Source organism: Symphalangus syndactylus, chromosome 20 (assembly GCF_028878055.3).
Source record: "Symphalangus syndactylus isolate Jambi chromosome 20, NHGRI_mSymSyn1-v2.1_pri, whole genome shotgun sequence".
Classification (NCBI taxonomy): domain Eukaryota; kingdom Metazoa; phylum Chordata; class Mammalia; order Primates; family Hylobatidae; genus Symphalangus; species Symphalangus syndactylus.
In genome coordinates, this window is record NC_072442.2 from 66,214,291 (window position 1) to 66,232,728 (window position 18,438).

Here is an 18,438-nt window from a genome sequence, read left to right on the forward strand (position 1 = left end):
CTTCCAAAGTGTTGAGATTACAGGAATGAGCCACTGTACCCGACCAAGAAAAAATTATAAATATGACTTAACTAAACTAAGATTTGTGTTCATAAAAAGATACCATTAATACTGAAAAGATGGCTGGGCATAGTGGCTCACGCCTGTAATCCCAGCACTTTGGGAGGCTGAGGTGGGTGGGGTCAGGAGTTCGAGGTCAGGAGTTTCTTGAGGTCAGGAGTTTCTTGAGGTCAGGAGTTTGAGACCAGCCTGGCCAACATGGTGAAACCCCGTCTCTACTAAAAATACAAAAATTAGCTGAGTGTGGTGGCGGGTACATGTAATCCCAGCTACTCAGGAGGCTGAGGCAGGAGAATCACTTGAACCCAGGAGGCAGAGGTTGCAGTGAGCTGAGATTGCGCCACTGCACTCCAGCCTGAGCGACAGAGCGAGACTCTGCCTCAAAAAAATAAAAACCCTGAAAAGATGAACCACAGACTGCAAGAAGATATTTTCAATACTTGTATCCAACATAGGACTTATATTCAGAATACTGGAAAAAAAAAAAACTCTATAAATCAATAAGAAAAAAGACAAAGAATCCAAGAAAAACATGGGTAAAAATCAGGAACAGGCACTCCCCAGAAGAGGGTATTCAAATGGCCAATAGCAGAAGAAAAGGCACTCAGTATCATTACTCATGAGGGAAATGCAAGTTAAAATCACAATGAGAACAACAACAACAAAACAAAACAAAACAAAACAAAAATCACAATGAAATACTTCTAGACAGCCACCAGTATGGCTTTTAATTTTTTTTTTTTTTTTTTGAGACGGGGTCTCTGTCGCCCAGTCTGTAGTGCAGTAGTGTGAACATGGCTCACTGCAGCCTCCTGGGCTCAAGTGATCCTTTCCCCTCAGCCTCCCAAGTAGCTGGAACCACAGATATACGTGGTCCTAGCAAGGATGCCCGCTCTCACCATTTCCATTCAACTCACTAGTGGAGATCTCAGACACTGTATTAAGGCAAGAAAAAAAACGATCAAAGCATAAAAACGGAAAAGAACTGCCTCTGTTTGCAGATGACATGATTGTTTAACACAGAAAATCCCAAAGAATGCGCAAATAACTACTAGATTAAATTCTAATAAAAATGTCTTTAGGATTGAAGGATACATCAATATACAAAAGTCAATTGTATTTTCATATTCTAGCAGCAAAAGATCAGTAAATACAATTTAGAAACAATTCCATTGATAATGGCATAGAAAATAAAATGTATTTAGGAATAAACTTAACAGACAATGTATACGACCTGTACAATGAAAACTATAAAAGACCTAGGTAAAAGGCTAGCTATACTAGGTTCATAAACTAGAAAAATGTTGTTAAGATGTCAATTCTCCCAAAACTGATATGTAAATTAAACTTACTCCCGTAAGGATTCTAGTGTCTGTCTTAAGAATTTTTTGCCGGGCGTGGTGGCTCACACTTGTAATCCCAGCACTTTGGGAGGCTGAGGCGGGCGGATCACGAGGTCAGGAGATCGAGACCATGGTGAAACCTTGTCTCTACTAAAAATATAAAAAAATTAGCCGGGCGTGGTGGCGGGCGCCTGTAGTCCCAGCTACTCGGATAGGCTGAGGCAGGAGAATGGCGTCAACCCGGGAGGCGGAGCTTGCAGTGAGCCGAGATCATGCCACTGCACTCCAGCCTGGGTGACAGAGCGAGACTCCGTCTCAAAAAAAAAGAATTTTTTAATAAAACAAGCAAAAAGAACAGAAAGCATAAGACACCCCCGCTTATATGCTCATCTGATATTTGAAAAAAAGTACCAAAGCAATCCAGTAGAGGCAAGAAATGCCTTTTCAATAAATAGTGCTAATATAACTTGATATCCATATGGGGGGGAAAAGTTTTAGTTCTTATATTATACCATATACAAAATTAATTTGAAGACCAGGCACACTGGCTCATATCTGTTAATTCCAGCACTTTGGGAGGCCAAGGCAGGGGGATCACTTGAGTCCAGGAGTTCAAGAGCAGCCTGGGAAACATAGTGAGACCCCATTTCTATAAAAAATTAAAAAATTAGCCAGGTGTGGTGGCACTTGCTTATAGTTCCAGCTTCTTGGAAGGTTGAGGTGGGAGGATCACTTGAGCCTGGGAGGTTGAGGCTACAGTGAGTCACCCATGTCACTGCATTCTAGCCTAGGTGACAAAGTAAGACCCTGTCTCAAAAAACAAAACAACAGGAATGGGCGCAGTGGCTCATGCCTGTAATCCCAGCACTTTGGGAGGCTGAGGCAGGCGGATCACTTGAGGTCAGGAGTTAGAGACCAGCCTGGCCAACATGATGAAACCCCGTCTCTACTAAAAATACAAAAATTAGCCAAGCATGGTGGTGTGCACCTGTAGTCCCAGCTACTCAGGAGGCTGAGGCACGAACCTGGGGAGCAGAGGTAGCAGTGAGCCGAGATCAGGCCACTGCACTCCAGCCTGGATGGCAGAGTGAGACTCTGTCTCAAAAAAAAATTTTATTTCAAACGTCTCATAGACCTAAATATAAAAGCTAAATCTACATAGCTTTTTTTGTCTTTTAAAATTTTGAGCTAGGGTCTTGCTCTGTTGCCCAGGCTAAAGTGCAGTGGTGCAAACATAGCACACTGAAGCCTTGCCCTGCAAGGTTGCAAGTAGCTGGGACCACAGGTGTAGGCCACCATGTCTGGCTAATTTTTTCATTTTTTTGTAGTCATGGGGGTCTCACTATGTTGCCCAAGCTGGTCTCGAATTCCTGGACTGAAGGGATCCTCCTGCCTTGGCCTGATAAAGCGTTGAGATTATAGGAGTGGGCCACTGTGCCTGGCTCAATGTAACTTTTTTTTTTTTTTTTGACATAGAATCTCGTTCTGTTGCCCAGGCTGGATGGAGTGCAGAGGTGTGACCTCGACTCACTGCGACCTCCGTCTCCCGGTTCAAGCAATTCTCCTGCCTCAGTCTGCTGAGTAGCTGGGATTACAGGCACCCACCTGGCTAATTTTTTTTTTGAGACGAAGTCTTGCTCTGTCGCCTAGGCTGGAGTGCAGTGGCACGATCTTGGCTTACTGTAACCTCCGTCTCCCGGGTTCAAGCAATTCTCCTGACTCAGCCTCCCAAGTGGCTGGGATTATAGGTGTGCCACCATGCCCGGCTAATTTTTTGTATTTCTAGTAGAGATGGGGTTTCACTGTGTTAGCCAGGATGGTCTCAATCTCCTGACCTTGTGATCTGCCCGCCTCCGCCTGCCAAAGTGCTGGGATTACAAGCATGAGCCACTGTGCCGGCCATAATTTTTGTATTTTTAATAGAGACAGGGTTTTACCATACTGGCCAGGCTGGTCTCAAACTCTTGAGCTCAAGTGATCCGCCTGCCTCAGCCTTCCAAAGTGCTGGGATTATAGGCATTAGTCACCACACCCAGCCCAGAATTATTATTATTATTATTATTATTTGAGACGGAGTCTTGCTCTGTTGCCCAGGCTGGAGCGCAGTGGCACAATCTCAGCGCACTGCAACCTCTGCCTCCTGGGTTCAAGTGATTCTTGTACCTCAGCCTCCTGAGTAGTTGGGATTACAGGCATGTACCACCATGTCCAGCTAATTTTTTTTTTTTTTTTTGAGATGGAGTCTTGCTCTGTCGCCCAGGCTGGAGTGCAGTGGCGCGATCTCGGCTCACCGCAAGCTCCGCCTCCTGGGTTCATGCCATTCTCCTGCCTCAGCCTCCCAAGTAGGTGGGGCTACAGGCGCCCGCCGCCATGCCTAGCTAATTTTTTTGTATTTTTAGTAGAGACGGGGTTTCACCGTGTTAGCCAGCATGGTCTCAATCTCCTGACCTCGTGATCCGCCTGCCTCAGCCTCCCAAAGTGCTGGTATTACAGGCATGAGCCACTGTGCCCGGCCATGTCCAGCCAATTTTTTATATTTTTAGTAGAGAAAGGGTTTCACCGTGTTGGTAACGCTGGTCTTGAACTCCTGGCCTCAAGCGATCCACCCACCTCGACCTCCCAAAGTGCTCAGATTACAGGCGTGAGCCACCAGGCCTAGCCTCAATATAGCGCTTAGAGGAAAACAAAGTCGAAGATCCTTATCACTTGGGATTTTTAGCCCTCATAAAGTAATAACCATAAAAGAAAAGCATGATAAATTGATTTCATGAAAATTAAAACCTTTTGCTTATCAAAAGATATTAAGAAAATGAATAGGTAAGACACAGACTTTGTGAAAATATTCACAAAACATGTATCTGACAAATTACTTACATCCAGGATACGTAAGGAAATCAATAAAGAGAATAACTCAAGAAAATGGGCAGAAGATGTGAAAAGATGCTTCATAAGGAAGATACACAAAATGGTCAGTAAGCATATGAAAAAGTATACAACTTCGGCTGGGCATGGTGGCTCATGCCTATAATCCTAGCACTTTGGGCGAGTGAGGCAGGAGGACTGTTTGAGCCCAGATGCTGGAGACCAGCGTAGGCAACATAGCAATACCTTGTTTCTACAAAAAATTTTAAAAAAATTAGCCCAGTGTGGTGGCACACACCTGTAGTCCCAGCTACTTGAGAGGCTGAGGCAGGAAGATTGCCCGAACTCAAGAGGTCAAGTCTGCAGTGAGCCGTGATTGTGCCACTGCTCTTTGGTTTGGGTGACAGAGCAAGACCCTGTCTGAAAAAAACAAAAAGTATACAACTTCATTAGTCATCAGGGAGATACAAATTAAGCTAAAAATGATACATCACCAGTCACCACACACCTACCAGAACGAGGATGTGAAGCAATGGGAAGTGTCATAATTGTTGGAGTATAACACAATCATCTTTGGAAAAAGCTGTAGGGCAGGGGTATCCAATCTTTTAGCTTCCCTGGGCCACAATGGAAGAAATGTCTTGGGCCACGCATAAAATATAATAGCACTAACTATAGCTGATGAGCTTAAAAAAAAGGGGAGGCAAAAAAGCTCATAATGTTTTAAGAGAGTCTACGAATTTGTGTTGGGCTGCATTCAAAGACATCCTGGGCTGCGTGCAGCCTGTGGGCCACGGGTTGGACAAGCTTAGTCCAGGGGATCTCTAATAAAAAATGCACATCTAATCTCTGACTCGGCAATTCTAATCCTACGCATTTACTCAAGTGAAAACACATGTCCAAAAACAGATTTGTGTACAACTATTCACAGCAACTTTATTCGTAACAGCTAAAAACTGGAAATAGATTCACTGTCTGTCAACCAGATAAACTGTGACATATTCACAAAATGGAATACTACTCAGCAATAAAAAGGAGTGGGCTACTAATATATACTAATATATGTAACAACATAGAGGAATCTCAGAAAGATTTTTTTTTTTTTTGAGACAGAGTCTCGCTGTCGCCCAGGCTGGAGTGCAGTGGCACGATCTCGGCTCACTGCAGGCTCTGCCCCCCGGGGTTCACGCCATTCTCCTGCCTCAGCCTCCCGAGTAGCTGGGACTACAGGCGCCCGCCACCACGCCCGGCTAGTTTTTTGTATTTTTAGTGGAGACGGGGTTTCACTGTGTTAGCCAGGATGGTCTCGATCTCCCGACCTCGTGATCCGCCCGCCTCGGCCTCCCAAAGTGCTGGGATTACAGGCGTGAGCCACCGCGTCCGGCCAGAAAGATTAAGCTAAATGAAAAAAGCCTTTCTCAAGAGCATGTACTTACTGTGTGATTCCATTTATATGGGGTTCTACAATAGGCAAATCTAATCTTGGTGGAAAAAATCAGAACACAGCTTGCCTTTGGGGACAGAGGTGGAGATAAGGGATTATAATATATGATTATATACATACACACACACATATACATATATGTGTGTGTGTGTGTGTGTGTATATATATATATATATATAGAGAGAGAGAGATACTCTCTTGCTCTGTCACCCAGGCTGGAGTACAGTGGCATGATTTTGGGCTCACTACAGCCTTGACCTCCTGGGCTACTAAAGCAGTTCTCCCGAGTAGCTGGGTCAACAGGTGCTAGCCACTACATTCGGCATTCGGCTAATTTTTGTATTTTTTTTTTGAGATGGGGTTTCACCATGTTGCCCAGGCGGTCTTTTCTTTTCTTTTCTTTTTTGAGATAGTCTCACTCTGTCGCCCAGGCTGGAGTGCATGGCACAATCTCAGCTGATTGCAACCTCTGCCCTCCTGGGTTCAAGCAATTCTCATGCTTCAGCTTCCTGAATAGCTGGGATTATAGGTGCCCGCCACCACATCCAGCTCATTTTTCTATTTTTAGTAGAGACGGGGTTTCACCATGTTGGCCAGGATGGTCTCAAACTCCTGGCTTCAAGCAATCTGCCCACCTTGGCCTCCCAAAGTGCTAGGATTATAGGCATTAAAAAAATTATTTAAAAGAAGAAAAAATGGATGGATGGATGGATGGATGGATGGATAGATGGGGGAAGAGAGGGGGAGAGAGACATAAACAGATAACATGATAAGACAAATACAGTAAAATGAGAATCACGGCATGTAGGTATTGGATATAAGTGAGCTCACTGGAGAATTTTCAACTTTGCTGTATAATAAAATGTTGGAAAATCAATCACATCACTAAAAAATAAAAAGACAATATTTGGAAGCACTGGACCTAGTTGGATTAAAAAAAGAAAATCTGCATCAATCCCTGTTGCCGTCACTAAACAGCTGTCTCATTAGCTATTAAGGAACACACAGTGTCAGAGGGCTGGTTCTGACATGTAAAAGAAGCCTTCAGCTTGCTGTGTCCTAACACTGGATCTCATATAAATCCCCAAATTCTAAAGGCTAGAAAGCTTTAAAACATAGACGCAGCTTCAATATCCAGGAGGCAGAACTAAGAACAAGAGATGTAAATCTAGCTCTGGCAGTGTGAAGTGGGGCGGGGGGCAATGGCGAAGCTAAGTTAGAAGCCGCCAGCCACTTAGCCTCTCCAGCTCCAGTAGTTCTGTGTCTGGACGTCGGCCCCATATACTGGCTTAAAACCTCAAGACACTAGAAGATCTCACCAGTGGGAGCAGCCAGAGCAGCTGAAACATGTCCCTGTAAACAATAAATGTTTATCTGGGCAGATAACCTGGCAGATAGCCCTATTCTGATCTTAGGCAACTTGAAACTCCACAACAGGAGGCTGAGCACAGAGGGGCCCCTTCCTCTTTGCTACATGGGTAGGAAGCAGAGATGGAGGTGGTCCTGGCTCCTACCACATGAGAGGTGGCAGAAAGCCACTCTCTGTAAATGCCAACTTCTACCCTACTGGATGATGGCCAGATTCCCTTAAACACAGAGGGTGGGGACAGAGAAGTCAAGTCAACCAACCCTAAACAATGCTACCGCATAAAGCTGGCTGTTACACCATACCCCTGAAGGTATGAGGAACTCTGGCGTGTTTGGCTGCTGCCACAGGAACCGCACTGGCTAAGGGCTTCCCCAGGCCTGGGTGGGATACTTGTCACTGACTCTGGCCACACACATAGGCTCGGTCGCCACCTCGGTCAGTGGCAAACAGCTGCTGAGAGGGGAGGAGTAGACCCAGGGGTGCTGTGTGCTGCACAGCCAAATCTTCCACTTTTGGAGACTCCAAACAATATTCATAAGAGCCATATGGCTTAAACCCCACGGAGGTACCAGGCAAAAGGCAGTATGACGGAAAGAGGCAGCTGGAAGGAAGGAATGGAAGTGTGTTGATGGCACAGAAACTCCTTTCATTGACAATTAACTCTGCAAACAATTTTACTGCCAGTTCTGAAACCCCAATCCCTAACTGACGAATTAAATCTTGGCAATGGTTATTCCTCCCACCTATATGCTTCTGCCCACACTCTTCTTGGAAGGAGAGAGGATAGGGAAGTGAAACCCACAGTATGCCGAAAGGGAAGTCGAGCTCTCATTCATAAGACTACTAAGCTCTCTCCCAGGAAAGAGAATGGAGATGGCACAACAAAGGCTCTTTGCTCTGAAATAGCACTGAAGTGAAGCCTGGCAGAGCCAGGGTGTGGATCTTGGATGGAGTGCAGAGGAGGAGTGTATTTGTGTATATGTTTGTGCTCATCTGGTTTTTGTTGGGGGAAGGTGACAATTCATTCTTTTGATTTCATTCAAACTTATAGCTGCTTTTATAATCACTTCCTGAAAACACAGTAGGAAGAGAGTGGTATTTGCTCACTCCACCCTCCATTTAACACTGCCCCAGCAATCCAACTATGTGCTTTACACTGAGAAGAGGCCAGCTTTTTGCCTTTGGCAGCACTGAAGGCCAGACATTACCAGCACTCCTGTGTACAGCTCAAGGCTCCACCCAAATCAGACTGCACACACTGAATCCAAGAGGAATATCATTCCAGAACAACAACCCATGAGAGAGAGGAGAGCTAAGGAGGCTGGATGGGACAGTTGGGACACTTCTAACTTCTGACACCGGGACACCCAAGTGGTTGGCAGAGGCATTTTGGTAGTGCGGTGACAGATCAACTGCAGTGTGGGAAATCCCAAATGCTATAGTAAAGAAGTTATCTCTGTACAAAGAGAGGGGTGACAATAAGGGTGGGGTACAGGCCACAGGGCAGTAAGGCAGAGAAATCAGTTTCAGCGAAGTGGCTAACTACTGGGCTAGTCCAATTCTGAATACACAAGTGATATTCTAGCCTCTTTTCAGGAGAGACTGATGTAGTCATGGGCAGGCCAGGAAACAAAGTTCCATTTCTGGCCTAAAGTGAATTGGAGGGTTCCTCCGCAGAGAGTCACAACAGAGTGTTTACATCAAACCCACTGCTCCTGGCTGTCCAAGGCCAAAGGCATCTTCTTCCTGGAGAGCTGTGTCTCTTACCCTCTAGGCTCTAAGACTCCCTATTTTACTTAGGAAGATTTCCTGTTTACTCTGGTGAGATCTGCAGATCTCCCCAGGGAGTCTTTAGAGAGAAGCTAGAGAAGGGGGCAGCAGGGAGACTGAACAGTACTAAGGACACAGGTCTTCCGCATCCTACCATTACTTCTTACATGGCAGAAAAATGAATGGACACGGAAAGGGGGTTTCCTGGTTTAATTAATTATTTACAGCATTTATTCTTTATTTTTTGTTTCTAATGTGCAGGCATCTCTTAGATTGCTGACCCTCAAGGAAAATACAATTGGGAGCACAACCATGATTGGCACCAAAAGGCATTTTTTGTTGCTGTTCCCATGAGAACAGCATCAGAATGATGAACAAGGTATACACTGCTATAAAATAATCAGCATCTCCATTTGGAGATGCTTTTCTTTTAAAAACACCCCATTTGGGGCACTGTGGTCTCTTCTTCTATGGAAATAGGAAGAGGCAGAAGGGGTTCCATTCCTGCCAGAGCAGAGTCTACTTTTTGCTAATTTTTTGGAAAACAAGAGGTTCTCTTTGGCTCTGGAGAAAAACAGACATTTCCAAAGGGAAAATAGAGAAGGAGACAGAGTCTGATGTGGCAAGACTTGTAGCCCTCTCATATCTCCAAGACAGAGATAACCTGGAGGGACCAAAACCCCGTTTATTCACCCTTTTAACCATGCATTCCATATAATCCAGACATCCTGAGACCAATGATCATTCAGATACTACAAGGTCTCTGAAGACGTCACTACAATCCTATGATTTAGGAAGAAAAGAAAATCTGAGGATAATTCTCTTGGGCTGTGCTGGCTAATAGGATGATGATTAGCTACAATGTGGCCAAACTTAAATTTAAATTTCCTAAAATTGAATATAATTAAAAATGGAGTTCCAATAAATGGAAAAACATTCCATGTTCATGAATTGGAAGACAATATTGTTATGCTAACAATGGTAACCAAAGCAATCTACAGATTCAATGCAATTCCTATCAAAATCCCAATGGCATTTTCCACAGATCCATAAAAACACATCTTAAAATTCATATGGACTCTAGCTGGATGCAATGGCTCATGCCAGTAGTCCCAGCACTCTGGGAGGCCATAGCGGGCGGATTGCTTGAGATCAGGAGTTGGAGACCAGCCTGGTCAACATGGCAAAACCCCATCTCTACTAAAAATACAAAAATTAGCTGGGTGTGGTGGCGCATGCCTGTAATCCCAGGTACTTGGGAGGCTGAGGCACAAGAATCGCTTGAACCTGGGAGGCAGAGGTTGCAGTGAGCTGACATTGTGCCGCTGCACTCCAGCCTGAGAGATGGAGTGAGAAACCATTTCAAAAAAAAAAAAAAAAAAAAAATTCATATGGAATCTTAAGGGACCCCACATAGCCAAAATAATCTTGAAAAAGAACAAAAGTTAGAGGGCTCATGCTTCTGGATTTCAAAACTTACTGCAAAACTATACTAATCAAAACGGTGTGGTACTGGCATAGAATAGAACAGAAAACCTAGAAGTAAACTCTCACAAATACAGGGTCAACTGACTTTTGACAAGGATGTCAAGACCAATTCCAATCTTATGGAAGGAATAGTCTTTTCAATAAAAAGAGCTTTAAAAAACCTGGATATTCACATGCAAAAGAATGAAGCTGGACCCTTACCTAACACCATATCCAAAAACAAATTCAAAATGGATCAAAGACCTAAAAAGAGCTAAAACTAGAAAACTCTTAGAAGAAAGCATAAGGGAAAATCTTTATGACACTGGATTTGGCAATGATTTCTTGGATATGACATCAAAAGCACAAGAAACAAAAGAAAAAAATAAGCAGGCCAGACACAGTGCCTCATGTTTGTAATCCCAGCACTTTGGGAGGCTGAGGCAGGCAGGTCACTTGAGGTCAGGAGTTTGAGACCAGACTGGCCAACATGGTGAAACCCCGTCTCTACTAAAAACACAAAAACTAGCCGGGCGGGCCCCTGTAATCCCAGCTATTTGAAAGGCTGAGGCACAAGAATCACTTGAACCCGGGAGGTGGAGGTTGCAGTGAGCCAAGATCAAGCCACTGCACTCCGGCCTGGGCAACAGAGTGAGGCTCAGTTTCAAAAAAAAAAAAGCAAACTGGACTTTATCAAAATTAAACACTTTTGTGCATCACAGGTGGTGACTCACACCGGTAATCTCAGCACTTCGGGAGGCTGTGGTGGGATGCTCACTCGAGGCCTAGGAGTTCAAGAGAAGCTCTGGCAACAGGGGGAGACCCTATTTCTACACACACATACGCACACACATGCATGCACGCACACAGACACAAACATACACGCACACACGTGCACACATGCACACACATATGCGTGCATACAATTAGCTGGGTGTGGTGGTATGTACTTGTGGTCCCAGCTATTTAGGAAGCTGAGGTGGGAGGATCCCTTGGGCTTGGGAGTTTGAGGCTGCAGTGAGCCATAATGGTGACACTGCACTCCAGCCTGGGCAACACAGAGAGACCCTGTCTCAAAAAAAAAAAAAAAAAAGACAAATATTGCATGATTCCACTTATATGAGGTACTTACAATAGGGAAATGCATAGAGCTAGAAAGTAGAAGTTGCCAGGGGAAGGGGGAATGAGGAGTTACTGTTTAATGGTTACAGCGTTTGGAATGATGAAAAGTTCTGGAAATGGATAGTAGTGATGGTTGCACAACACTGTGAATGTACTTAATGCCACTGAGTTGTACACTTAAAAAATTGTTGAAATGGTACATCCTTTTTTTCTCCCTCTTTAAATAGACCCTTTATTAGATCCGCAGGTGATAAAATCCCAGAGCTACTGTTAGGCATGTAAACATAGACCCTGCTAAATATTTAATATTATCAAGCTTGTGTGACTCAAGCATGGTTCTGGGGCCAGCAACCTGAGTTTCTATCTTCCTACCTCTCTGGGTGACGGCCCGATCTTGCTGGGCATGCAGTGTCACTATTTCTGTTCTCGATTCCAGCAGCTTCCTTTCATTCAACGAATACAATTCTTTTACTCTGCTCTTTTCTAGGGTGAAGTCTAATTTAGTATCTGTTCGGACTTTAATCACTTCATCCATTACTTGTTTTAACTGATGTAGTTTGAGTTTTATTTTCTCATGTTCTGCTCTGAGGGCTGAAAATTCACTCTTCTCCGAAGTAATCATATTCTTTTTCACATTCACAGTCTGAGACATTATTTGCTGAAGAGCAATCTCCTGCTGCATCTTGGTGGCCATATCTTTGTAGACGATGTCCATGTTGGCCTCCAGGACCTTGACCAATGCAGACACAATGATTTTTGCTTGCTGAGTAGCAAACCCATGGTCTTCCAGAAAGCACACTAAGGCACAAGTGTCAAAGGAGAGCTTCCTACTCCCAGAGGAGCTGAAATCTCTCCTTCTGCGCTCCAGCTGCAGGTATCCAGCAGACTCCTGCAGGAAGTGAGCATAGGCGCCGCGCCGAGGCACGGGCGAAGGGCGCTGGCAGCAGCAGCGATGCCCGGGGCAAGGCCCCACGGGCACATCTACGCGCTGCTGCATCTAGCCAGTGGGGCAGCGTACCCAAGGCATGAGCGCTCCCAGTCCCCAGGCTGCCGGCACGGAACAGCGGCGGCCAAGTGCAGGGAGGGCACGAAATGGTAAATTTTATGTTGTATATATTTTACCACAATTAAAAAAAATCATTTCTTCAGGTAGACCAGCCACATTTCGTGTGCTCAACAGTTACACGCGGCCAGTAGTTACCATACTGGACAGTGTCAAGTAGAACACTTTCACCACTGCAGAAAGTTGTATTGGACAGGATGGCTCTAGAGTTAGATTAAAAACCACCGGATTCTGATTTCAACAGTACTAACCTATATGCCACTCTAACTGCCTTATGCTTTATTCTGTATGCCACTATCCTGCTGATTTGTTAAGCCTCTCCAAGCATTGTATACCCACTATTGTAAACTTGAGGCCCGGCACGGTGGCTCATGCCTGTAATCCCAGCACCTTGGGAGGCAGAGGCAGGTGGATCACTTGAGGTCAGGAGTTCAAGACTAGCTTGACCAACGTGGTGAAACCCTGTCTCTACTAAAAATACAAAAATTAGCCGGGCATGGTGGCGTGCATCTGTAGTCCCAGCTACTTGGGAGACTGAGATGGGAGAATCACTTGAACCCAGGAGGTGGCGGTTGCACTGAGCTGAGATCGTGCCACTGCACTCTAGCCTGGGTGACAGAGCAAGACTCCAAAAAAAAAAAAAAAAGAGAGAGAGAGAGAGAAAGGAGGAAAGAAAGAAAATGGCATGCAAGCAGCAGAGTAAAAACCTTCAAGAAAATGAAAGAAATGTGTTATCTCCCATGAAACGACTATGAGTCAAGAATATGCTCATTTTGAAGTTTGGGAGAGTACACTGGACTATTTTGGGAAGAAAATTATAGTTTTAAATTAGAATTTTATTACTGGGCTGGGTGGGGTGGCTCATACCTGTAATCCCAGCATTTTGGGAAGCCAAGGCAGGTGGATCGCTTGAGCCCGGGATGGCGAAACCCCATCTTTATTAAAAATACAAACAAGTAGCAAGGTGTGGTGGCGCATGCCCACAGTCTCAGTTGCTCAGGAGGCTGAGGTGGGAGGGGCAAGCCCAGGGAGGTTGAGGCTGCAGTGAGCCATGATCGCACCACTGTACTCCAGCCTGGGCAATGGGAATAAGAACCTATTTAAAAAAAATTATTAATGTGTAACCCCATATAAACAGGTTAAAAAGAAAAACTACATAATCATCAACAGATTAAGAAAAAATATTTAATAAAATTCAGCCCTTATTTGTGATTAAAAAAAAATACTCAGCAATCTAGGAATAGAAGCGAATGGTCTTAACCTGACAAGATACACTTATCGGAAATCTATGGGCCAGGCTGGCTGGGCACGGTGGCTCAAGCCTGTAATCCCAGCACTTTGGGAGGCTGAGGCGGGCGGATCACAAGGTCAGGAGATCAAGACCATCCTGGCTAACACGGTGAAACCCGTCTCTACTAAAAATACAAAAAAATTAGCTGGGCACGGTGGCAGGCGCCTGTAGTTCCAGCTATTCGGGAGGCTGAGGCAGGAGAATGGTGTGAACCCAGGAGGAGGAGCTTGCAGTGCAGTGAGCCGAGATCACGCCACTGCACTCCAGCCTGGGTGACAGAGCGAGACTCCATCTCAAAAAAAAAAAAAAAAAAAAAAGAAATCTATGGGCCAGGCATGGTTGGTCACACCTGTAATCCCAGCACTTCGCGAGGCTGAGATGGGCAGACCACTTGAGGTCAGGAGTTCGAGACCAGCCTGGCCAACATGGTGAAATCCTGTTTCTACTTAAAATAAAAAAAATCAGCATGGCGTGGTGGTGCGCTCCCGTAACCACAGCTACTCAGGAGGCTGAGGCAGGAGAATCGCTTGAACCCAGGAGGTAGAGGTTGCAGTGGGCCGAAATCACGCCACTGCACTCCAGCCTGGATGAAAACAGCAAGACTTCATCTTTAAAAAAAGATCAAATGACAAAGTCTTGCACAGAGATAAAAGTAACCCCTTTTACCCCACCAAAGTATAAGCTCTGGCTTATTATTAAGACAATTGATTTTTATACAATAAAACTTTAAGCATATTTGCTATTAAATACATGCCAGTGGTCTTGTTTTAATTAAAATTTTATTATGGAAAATCTCAAACATATATAAAAGGAGAGACTAGTGTAATAAATCTGATATCATCTCCTAGCTTCAACATTTAGCAATATATGGCCAATATTGCACACTCAGAAATGCTTTTTTTTTTTTTTTTGAGACGGAGTCTTGCTCTGTCACCCAGACTGGGGTGCAGTGGTGCAATCTCGGCTCACTGCAACCTCCGCCTCCCGGGTTCAAGCGATTCTCCTGCCTCAGCCTCCCGAGTAGCTAGGACTACAGGTGCCTGGCCACCACGCCCAGCTAAGTTTTTTTTGTATTTTTAGTAGAGACTGGGTTTCACTATATTGGCCAGGCTGGTCTTGAACTCCTAACCTTGTGATCTGCTCACCTCAGTCTCCCAAAATGCTGGGGGATTCCAGGCATGAGCCCCCGTGCCCAGCTAGAAAGGATTTCTTAAATAAGACATAAACCAGAAAGGAAATGGCTGATTTGTCACACAAATTTTTATGCAAAGAAAATGCTGTAAATAAATTTAAAATTAAACTATAAACTGGGTGATCCGCAATGCACATAGCTGACAAAGATTCATATTCAGACTTGCAAATCAATAAAAACCAATCAGCCGGGCACGGTGGCTCACGCCTGTAATTCTAGCACTTCAGGAGGCCAAGGCAGGTGGATCACTTGAGGACAGGAGTTCAAGACCAGCCTGGCCAACATGGTAAAACCCCGTTTCTACTAAAAATACAAAAATTTGCCGGGTGTGGTGGTAGGCACCTGTAATCCCAGCTACCCGGGAGACTGAGGCAGGAGAATCCCTTCAACCCAGGAGGCGGAGGTTGTAGTGAGCCAAGATGGCACCACTGCACTCCAGCACTGGGCGACACAGCAAGACTCTGTCTCCAAAAAAAAAAAAGGAACTTTTGAACTCGAGCAATCCTCCTGCCTTGGCCCCTCAAAGTGTTGGGATTACAGGCATGAGCCACCACGCCCAGTGAATTTATTTTGCTTATTTATTTATTTCTTTACTTGTTTGCTCTGTATCCCCATAACTGGAATGTAAAATCTGTGAGGTAAGAGACTATGCCTGTCTCATTCACCACAAAATCCCTAGCACTGTGAATGCCTGGTAAATAGTAAGTGTTCAATAAATATCTAATATTGAATGAACGCGAGAAGTCAAGCCTCAGAGCAACTTAACAGCAGATGTGTCACCCTGGCAGAGAAGCCCAGGCTACATGTGGACTGTAAATTCAAGCGCCGGTCTCACTGAGTTGTCTGTGGGGAAGAGGTGTGGGATGATCAATGGATGGTGCTCTTACCTGTTACAACTCTTAACAGTACCAGAGGGTGTAGGAGTGAAGAGAAAATACAAAATTGTATTTGGAAATCAAATTTCTATTAACAAGATATAGAAACTTTGAGCCTCTGGATTCTCTGCAGACATCTCATTAATTCCCCAGCACAATTTTCTCATGCAAGTTCCTACATGAGGTACAGGAACTAAACTTTCTAAAAATCTAAAGCATGTCAATCTCTTTTCCTAGCCTCAGGTCTGAGAGAGTGACAGAAGAAGAAAGGGGACAGTGAAGAGAAAAACAAGAAGGCACATTAAATATACTGCCTTTTGTTGTTGTTGCGACAGGGTCTCATTTTGTCACTCAGGGTGGTGGAAACATAGCTCACTGCAGCCTCAACCTCCCAGGCTCAAGCAATGTCCCTGCCTCACCGCCCAAGAAGCTGGGACTACAGGCACATGCTACCACGTCTGGCTAATTTTTGTGTATTTTGTAGAGACGGGGATTCACCATGTTGTAATCCCAGCACTTTGGGAGGCCAAGGTGGGTGGATTACTTGAGGCCAGGAGTTCGAGACCAGCCTGGTCAACATGGTGAAACCCCGTCTCTACTAAAAATACAAAAATTAGCCAGATGTGGTGGCGCATGCCTGTAGTCCCAGATACTTGGGAGGCTGAAGCAGGAGAATCACTTGAACCTGGGAGACAGAGGTTGCAGTGAGCGAGATGGCGTCACTGCACTCCAGCGTGGGTGACAGAGCGAGACTCCGTCTGGGAGAAAAAAAAAAGTTTAAAAACGTAAAATTCTTAGAATAATATCTAAGATAAAGCAAGTACTCAGCAAACTGTAGCTTTTATTGTAATTATTCATCTGGGAGAGAGAGAACTGATGTTTAATTCTTTGGAAAAAATGGTAGCCTCCATAACAAGTCAAAGACAATATGAAACAGTGGGAAAGCACTAGACCAAATATCAATCGCCTGTACCTCCGCCCTGGGGTACAGGCGATTTTCATGTCTCAATTTCCTGAGTAGATGGGATTACAGGCATGCACACCATGCCTGGCTAATTTTTGTACTTTTAGCAGAGATGGGGTTTCACCATGTTGGCCAAGCTGGTCTCGAACTCCTGACCTCAGCCTCCCAAAGTGCTGGGATTACAGGCATGAGTCACTGCGCCTGGCCAATTAAGTAGACAAATGTGGCTAGTGACTGTTATCAGTCAGCCATACAGTGAGCTCTATGAAATAGAAGTAAATCATGGCATTTCTTCATTCCTATCTCATCTATCTCATTGATTCTAAATATCTGTGGCAAAATGTTTTCTTTTCGCCTGCTTCTGACACTCCTTGGAAAGTCTCCATTTCCCTATTCAGAATTTGGATTTAATGATCTTTCCAGAGGAATAGACACATATGTTCAACACACACACGCATACGCACACAGAGTCCTAAGTCAAACTCTGGGAAAACTTTACTGAATACACCAAAATAGTTGGATTCATGGAATTCACCAAAAAATGCACCAAAGACGATTCAATCCCTGAAAAGGCCTCAACTTTTTTTCTTTTTTGTTTTTTTTTTTAGCTTTTTTTGTCTAAAGACACCAGAATTTCAATTATCCTTTTGGTAAGTCCTTACATAAGTTTAGTGTGTTCTTTTTATTAAATAAAACACAAGAAAAAACAGGCATGTTCTGCTCCTGAAAGAAGATCAAATTAAGGTCAGGCATGATGGCTCACGCCTGTAACTTCAGCACTTTGGGAGGCCGAGGCAAGAGGATTGCTTGAGCTAGAAGTTCAAGAACAGGCTGGGCAACATGGTGAGACCTCTTCTTTACAAAAAATAAAAATAAAAAATAAAAAAATTAGCCGGGAGTGGTGGCACACACCTGTAGTCCCAGCTACCTTGGAGGCTGAGGTAGGAGGATCGCTACTTGAACCCAGGAGGTGGAGGTTGCAGTGAGCACAGATCCCGCCACTGCACTCCAGTCTGGGTGACAGAGTGAGACCCTGACTCAAAAAAAGGATCCAGCTGAAAGAAATGGTTACTAACCACGGAAAGCTTCTTGGTACAGGTTACTACTACCACACTAATAGGTAGGCAGGAGAAAAGCAACTCTCCAGAAGGGAATACCGAAAGTGGTGATATACGGAGAAATGTTTTTCTGGCTCAAAAGAAACACACTAGAACAAACACCCTAACCTTGATGACCCCCACAGGCTGCTATTCAGGTGCTCATGTTTTAGATGTGAGCTAAAGTGTAATTCCTTAAAAAAACTCCTTGATGTGACTCCAAGAAATGATGTGACGGTACTTGCTGCAGATTTCCCTTAGAGGCACGCCAGCATGACCTTTTCAAATGCAAATAGGCTTACTCATCACAGCTGTCAGGTTTCTTGAGGAGGAGTTTAAAAGAAAAGGCAACACTTCCCTCTCAGTGAACTGAGGAGTGTGGCTGACCCTGATTAAGTGAGAATGAAGGGATAAAAGACACCTGGAGAATGACCCCAGCAAGCAGAAAGCGCCATGGGACTAGGTCTTGAAAGAACTTGATGGGAATTGAAAGTCTTTAGCTGTATAGATTCTCTGCTT

General features: G+C 44.6%; 1 protein-coding gene and 1 pseudogene across 5 annotated transcripts in view; both read right to left on the reverse strand.

Annotated features, from left to right (window-relative positions):
• LOC134735295 (mitochondrial calcium uniporter regulator 1-like) overlaps nt 1-16,528 on the reverse strand; it is a 107,508-nt pseudogene extending 90,980 nt beyond the window's left edge.
• The window catches only part of SMG6 (SMG6 nonsense mediated mRNA decay factor), a 248,399-nt gene that overhangs the window by 55,935 nt on the left and 174,026 nt on the right, over nt 1-18,438 (reverse strand). The window lies entirely within an intron of this gene.